General features: G+C 44.3%; 1 non-coding gene across 1 annotated transcript; it reads left to right on the plus strand.

The window, feature by feature from the left end:
* The first annotated feature begins 1,288 nt into the window (after positions 1 to 1,288).
* LOC119926003 lies at positions 1,289 to 1,425 on the plus strand. Its single transcript, XR_005449922.1, has one exon. It is a non-coding gene; the product is annotated as a small nucleolar RNA SNORA7 (small nucleolar RNA).
* Positions 1,426 to 5,780: the final 4,355 nt, after the last annotated feature.

Genomic DNA, 5,780 nt, shown 5'->3' on the forward strand with positions numbered 1-5,780 from the left:
TGGCTCAGTGGAAAGAGCACGAGCTTGGGAGTCAGAGGTCATGGGTTCTAATCCCAGCTCTGCCACTTGTCAGCTGTGTGGCTTTGGGCAAGTCACTTAACTTCTCTGTGCCTCAGTTTCCTCATCTGTAAAATGGGGATTAAGACTGTAAGCCCCACATGGGACAACCTTGATTACCTTGTATCCCCCCCAGTGCTTAGAACAGTGCTTGGCACATAGTAAGCGCTTAACAACTACCAACATTGTTATTATTATTATTCTCCATCTGACATGGAACTCCCTTTCCCTCCACATGCAAAGACCACCACTGTCCCAATATTCAAATTCTTACTAAAATCACATGTCCTCCAAGAGGTTTTCCCCTATTAAGCCCTCCAATTCTCCTACTCCCTTCCCCTTCTGCATCTCCTATGATATGTATCCTTTAAGCATTTGGTATTCACCCCACCCTTAGCCTCATAGCATTTATGTACATATCCATAATTTATCTATAATGATGTCTCTTTCCCCCTCTAGAATGTAAGCTGCTTGAAGGGAACATGTCCACAAATGCTGTTGTATTGTGCCCTCCCAAGAGTATAATGTTTTCCACACAGTAAGTGCTCCATAAATACCATTGATTGATTGATTGATTGATTGATCAGTGAGAGAAAAGTGGAGGTAGAGAGCTGATAGAATTTTTTAAGCTGATGGTAAGGAGTTTCTGTTTGCTTCCAGAGATGGATAAGTGAACAATGGAGGTTTTAGAGGTTTGAGGAAATGTGGACTAAGCAGACTTTTTAATTGCTTGCTGTGGGGCCTTGGGCAAGTCACTTAACTTTTCTGGGCCTCAGTCTCCTTAACTGTAAAATAGAAATTAAATACCCATTCTCCTTCCTACTTAGACTTTGAGCCCCTTGTGGGACAGGGACTGTGTCCAACCTGATTGACTTGTATCTAACTCAGCACTTAAAGTAGTGTTTGACACATAGGAAGCACTTAATGAATATCATAATCATCAGTGTTCTCAAAGCCTCGCCCACCCCACCTGATCCTAAGAAGAACACTGAAGTTGGGAGTGCTATTGGGAGGAGTGAGTAGAGAGGAGGTAGCTGTTTTTTGCTTTTCTGGGCATTCTTGGCCACATCTGTCCATATCTTGTCCACATCTGAATAGCCAGGAGAAAACCCTCTCCTGATGGTCACAAGTAACTACAGATTTAGGCATAAGAGCATAGGAGCTACTGTGCTTGAAAGAGAGGAGTCGAGTTTCGGATTGTGAATTTTGGTGCCCCAGTTTTTTTTTTTTCTACCTCTCAGGGTTGCACCTGGAGAGTTTCCAGTACTCTACCAGTCTTGACTATGGGAGGGAGAGTCAAGCAGAATATCCATTCCATTCCTAGCTTGGGCAGAGGCTAGTGAGTGGAAGGCAATTTCTGCTACAAGTCAAAACTCACCTGTGCTGAGCAGCAGCGGCACGGGAGAGAGTCGAGGGTGGAAACTCAGGTTTACTGCACGGAAGGAGGCAATGGTAAACCACTTCCATATTTTTACCAAAAAAACTCTATCGATACACTACCAGAGCAATTGCAGATGGCGGTGGGGCATTCTGGTAGAGATGTGTCCATGTTGTCTCTATGGGTCAGACATGACTCGACAGCATAAGACGACAACAAGTGTTTTTTCGGAGCCTTAAATGAAATACTGGAACAATTCTCTCACATCAAAGAGAGCCCCTTTTAGGTTAATCGATGGAATATGTTGTTTTCTCGACCTAGGAAGATGTGGTAGCCTCTCTCCTCCGCCAGACATTTGCATGAGATTTCTTAGCTCATGACAATATAGTGTTCTTTTTGAAGTCAAGAAAGGATGGTGATGAGGAATGGTAATCCAGCGGTTAATAGTGTGGCATCTTTCTCGTCCCTTCAAAACCCATAATGAAGGATCAGTGCAGATCTGCATATCATCTGCATTATCTAAAAATAACACATTCAAAGGAACAGACCCGGGGCTCACTAGGCTTTTTCACGTTTACACCTGGAACAGCTGCACTGACAGCCCAGAGATCATTTTGTTCAGTGCAGCAGGAGCGACTTGAAATACAGTCAGAAAATTCAAGTGAGTGTATTTACCTCTGGCATTCAAAGAAATGCTTTTGGTCAAAGTGAGTATTTCTGACCATGACTCATTTTCAAAAAAGGCCTTGAAGTCACTTTGTCGTCTTTGCCTGAACTAGTCTCAGAAAGTCCTTTTATGATTTCTTAAATTTTCTCTATGGCCTGGGGAGCATTTATTAGGCCTGCCCTATTCAATATTGCATTTCAATCTATAAAAGTCACTGTTCTATTGAATATTGGGTGTTCTAAGGAAGTAAACCTACAGGAAAGAAATTTGCAAGAATCTAAAATAAATGAGTTTGAGGAAGATCAAACTGCCCTTTCAGCGGTTTCAAAGATCAAACGATCCCTCCTTTATATAAATCAGGAACAGTTTGAATAGCCTTTTTTCTCAATAGCAAAACCCCTTTTTCTTTTAAAATCATTGATAGCTTGGGATTGAACCGTAATGGTATGAAAGGAAGAAAGATAGTTTCATTCCCAAAAAGCACAGAGCAAATTTGCTTCTGAATTACTGAGGTTTTAATTTCATTTTGTTTGGAGATGACAAATGGGATCAGGTTAAACTGTCTCCCAGATCCCCTGGGGTGGGATATCGCAGAAAATGGACATTACTTCAGGTGATTTTGTGATCCATCATGTGATCAGAAGCATTCCCCCCACCCCAACTTCCCCATCCTCTTTGCTTCTTCTTTTAACACACTTAACATGACATACCCATCTTATTGCAAATGTATGTGAAAAAGATCATACCCAAAATAGTGCTAGTTATCCAAACTGAGCCTCTATATGAATTCATATTCACAAAGCATCTAATGGTTAAAATATTGAGAAGCAGTATGGTCTAGCAGATAGAGCACTGGCCTGGGAATCAAAGGACCCAGGTTCCTGTCCCACCTCTGCTGAATGCTTGTTGTGTGACCTTGGGCAAGTCACTTAACTTCTTTGTGCCTCAGTTGTAAAATGGGGATTAAATCATACTTTTTCCTCCCTAGACTGTGAGCCCCATGCGGGACAGTGACCGTGTCCAAAATAATGGCCTTGTTTCTGCCCCAGCGCTTAGAGCAGTGCTTGACACATAATAAGTACTTCACAAATATTATAAATGGTATTATTATAATTCTAGGAGGAGTTGTTGGGCATTCGGTCCATCTCCTTTTACAGTTTATAACCTGGCGTAACAGTGTGACATCTCAAAAGCTCCTCCTCCTTCTCCTTCCTCTCTGGACAGGGCAGGACCTGTAAGGTGACTAGACATCTTGTATTAGCTAGGATGGTCATGCATTTTTGGGTGTCCGTCTTACCACTCAACTGGCCTATAGTTGGAGTCGTTAATTGATCCATGCTATTTATCAAGTGGCCACTGTATGCAGAGCATTCATTCATTCATTCGATCATTTATTGAGCACTTACTGTGTGCAGAGCACTGTACTAAGCACTTGGGAAGTACTAATCAGCTAAGCACTTGGGAAAGCACAATACAAGAGAGTTGGTATTTGCAAATCCTGCTCACAAGCAGCTTACAGACTAGAGAAAGACAAAAATTCAGATAAATTATAGCGTGCGAGGATATATGCACTTTGGTTCTTTGGGACACTAAGGGTCCGGCTTTAGGCCAGAGTGGAGGATAGAACCTCTCACCTGTGGTGGTGGTGGTGACAGAGGTAGCAGTGGTAGTGGTGGCTGCCGCCATCGTAGAAGATGGCCCATTTGGGAGTCTATGAGAAAGACCAAAGGACCTTTGCCACCCATTGTTGCTGCTGCTGTTTTACCACTTCAACAGGCACCCTGGTAGTCCTAGGTGGCAAAGATTGCCCATTCTGCCCAGAAACACTGGGGCTAGGAGGGCTAGCAGTAGTGAAAGTCAGCGGTTGGCAGGAGAGAAAGGAAAGAAGGAATTAAGTTCCTAACTTTTGGCCCTATTGCTCTCTTGCTGTCTCTCTCTCTCCCTCCCTCTCTCTCTCTCTCTCTCTCTCTCTTTGTGTGTCTCTCTCTCACTCTTTTATTTTTCTTCTCCTTCCTTTCATTTCTCTATCTCTATTCTCCTTCTCCCTCTGTTCCTCTTCCAGCACCACTACCAGTGTTTGTTTTATGGAACTTATTAAGTGCTTACTAGGCGTCAAACACTGTTCTAACCCCTAGGGTAGCTTCAAGTCATTAGGTTGGACAGAGTCACTGTCTCGTAAGGGGGCTCACAGTCTTAAGTAGGAGAGAGAACAGGTATTGAATCCTCATTTTAGAGTTGAGGAAACTGAGACACAGAGAAGTTAAGTGACTTGCCTAAGGTCACACAATGAGCAACTGGCAGAGCAATCGGCCGAACAATCGGCAAAGCTGGGATTAGAATCTGGGTCCTCTGACTCCCAGGCCCATGCTGTTTCCACTAGGCCACACTGCTTTTTCGTGCTCACCTCATTGCCACCAGTCTGGAGCCATCCAGGGCCATGACATCCTGTTGTTGCCTTGGCCCCCTGCCACCTGCCTGCTGCAGCCATCAATAAGCATCAGAGGGGCCCAGGGTGATCCATTGGAGCTGGAGCTGTCTTGGCTCATACTTTTGGGGGGGAGGATGGCCACAGCTGGGGCTCTGGCCTGACTGCCCCTCCCTTGTGTACACATCTGAAATCTACTTATTTATTTATATTCATGTTTGTCTCCCCCTCTAGACTGTAAGCCTGCTGTGTCTGGTTATATTGTACTCTCCCAAGCCTTTAGTATAGTGCTCTGCACACAGTAAGTGCTCAGTAAATATGATTGACTGCCTTGCCAATGGCAGAAGCAGTAGGGTGGCACGTGGGGTAGGAACGGGGTGTGGTGGCTCTGGATGGCTTTCGTGGATGCCAAGGTCAAGGGCTAGAGTAGCTTCTGACCTGGCCCTGCAACCCAGTGAGGATCATGAGTATCTCAGAGTCCTGGGCTTGGTGGTTTCCTGACTATCTAGGAGTTTATTAGGCTAGTTACATCCCTGTGGGGGTGATCTCCCCCTTTTAACCTCTAAGGAGTTGACATCTATGTGTATACATATCTCTATAAGTGTCTGGAAGCAGGGGTTCACTCACTGTTGATCCTTTTACATAAGCAAGCTGAGCATCCTTCAGGCTTGCTACAACAGTTCTATGAAAACAGGAAGGAATACTACTAATTGTGGTATTAAGTGCTGGATATGTACTGGACATTGTGCTAAGTGCTGGGGTAAATATAAGATAATCAGGTTTGATACAGTCCCCGTCCCACATGCGTGGCTTAGTGGAAAGAGCACAGGCTTGAGAGTCAGAGGACATGGGTTCTAATCCCTATTCTGCCACTTGTCTACTGTGTGACCTTGGGCAAGCCACGTAACTTCTCTGTGCCTCAGTTCTCTCATCTTTAAAATGTGAATTAAGATTTTGAGCCCCACGTGGGACAACCTGATTACCTTATATCTACCCCAACGTTTAGAACAATGCTTGGCACATAGTAAATGCTTAACAAATACCAGTATTATTATCATGACTATTGTTAATTCCCCTTTAACAGATGAGAGAACTGAGGCACAGAGAATGACTTGCCCAAAGTCACACAGCAGACAGATGGCAGAATAGGGATTGAAACCCAGGTCCTGTGACTCCTAGGCCCCTGCTCTATCCAGAAGGCCACAGCCTCTTTTCCGGATGGGGAAACAAGAACACAGTGAAGCTTTGACTCC

This window comes from Tachyglossus aculeatus, chromosome 3 (genome assembly GCF_015852505.1).
Source record: "Tachyglossus aculeatus isolate mTacAcu1 chromosome 3, mTacAcu1.pri, whole genome shotgun sequence".
In the NCBI taxonomy this organism is placed as follows: Eukaryota; Metazoa; Chordata; class Mammalia; order Monotremata; family Tachyglossidae; genus Tachyglossus; species Tachyglossus aculeatus.